Source organism: Rhodamnia argentea, chromosome 2, assembly GCF_020921035.1.
Source record: "Rhodamnia argentea isolate NSW1041297 chromosome 2, ASM2092103v1, whole genome shotgun sequence".
In the NCBI taxonomy this organism is placed as follows: Eukaryota; Viridiplantae; Streptophyta; class Magnoliopsida; order Myrtales; family Myrtaceae; genus Rhodamnia; species Rhodamnia argentea.
This window is the reverse complement of record NC_063151.1, coordinates 2,405,935-2,407,447: the sequence shown is the minus strand read 5'-3', so window position 1 is coordinate 2,407,447 and position 1,513 is coordinate 2,405,935.

Genomic DNA, 1,513 nt, shown 5'->3' with positions numbered 1-1,513 from the left:
TTAATAAAACTTGTTGGACAATGACCTTCTATGCAAGTTGGAAAGAAACGACGCTGCTCTTCAGGGTATAGAATTCGAAGAAGAAAAGTTATGAACTCATCATATATAAAGTAGCGTGGTCTTAAAGCTCAAGGAATTAAGTGGTGCATCACTTTTGAGTATTTCATAATGGAACATTGATTTTGCGAAGCAAATACGAAAGGGGAGGAACAAGACAAGGTTCTGTTTTAGACTTCGTCTTATGAAGCTTCGAAGTTTAGGGCACGTTTGTTTTGCCAAAAATGAATAATTCGGAAAACATTTTCGTAAAGATGATCGCTCGTATTGCTTACAAAGATGAATCAATGAAAAATATTTCAAACGTTCATGAACATATTTAGATATAAATTGTTGTTGATAATGATAATATTTTTCATTGATTAATTATTTAAAACGATACAAGAGATTATTTTTAGAAAATTATTTTCTAAATCATTCATTTTCCACGAAACAAACGAGCCTCAATCTGAATGGATCTTCTTTTGGTGCACCAGGACCGTTAGCTGGCCAATACTAATGAGGCATTGCTGAATGGATCGTCTGAATTTCTGAATTTTTGTATTTGTCTGCATAATCAGCAAGCATTGCTCCTCTATTGAAGTTCCTATGGAGGTTTGGCTTTTCATCTTTGCTTTGAGAGTAACTTAGCTACTCGTTGCTTTGCTTAAATCTCATATGAACATGATCGAAAATGCAGATTACCTTTTAAACTTAGGGATGTTGATTTGATGTTCTGGGTTGTAACTCTAATTTAAGCTTCACAGATTGGCTTTAGTTTCTAAAGTAGTATTCGCAATCACCAGGTATTGATCGACAATGTCCCATGATTAAATGGTTTCGATCATGATCTCACAGAACGAGTGGCGGCTACAGGATCAATTGACGATATTTCTGGACCAAAAACTGTTCAAGGACTAACTAGCAACAATCGGGAACGACCACCCAAGACCAATTCACTGTGACCAAGGCTAGATCAATGCTGACTTAGGTTCGCAAGAAAGAGTCCAAACGAGGCTGATTATGATAAACAATTAGCTACTTGCAATCAAACAAAGGCAACTTAAGACCGACCCAACAACCTGAGACTGAACAAGCAGGACTTGCAGCCAAACGACACCGACTTGTGGATTGGTGACTAGTCACTGATGTGCAATTTTGCACTGGAGCTCAAGATTGGACCACTAGGCCATCTTGAATTTACCAGTTCTAGAGCCAATTAGTGACAAGAAAAGTATTTTGCAGGGCGTACTTTGAACAAAAGACCCTTCCTGTGTTTTTGCCTAGTCTAGGGGAAAAAGGCAGCAGGAGATCAAACTCCTGATGCAGACTAAGCAAAAGCGTCAGGATTTGAAGGAAATTGCAGAGTCGGTAGGACCTCAGAGCATGTCATGGCAAGCCATCTCTTGTCAAGTTGGGTCATTCTGCCATGGTACTAAACCTGTAAAATTCTCGGTCGTCTATCTATAAGGAGAGA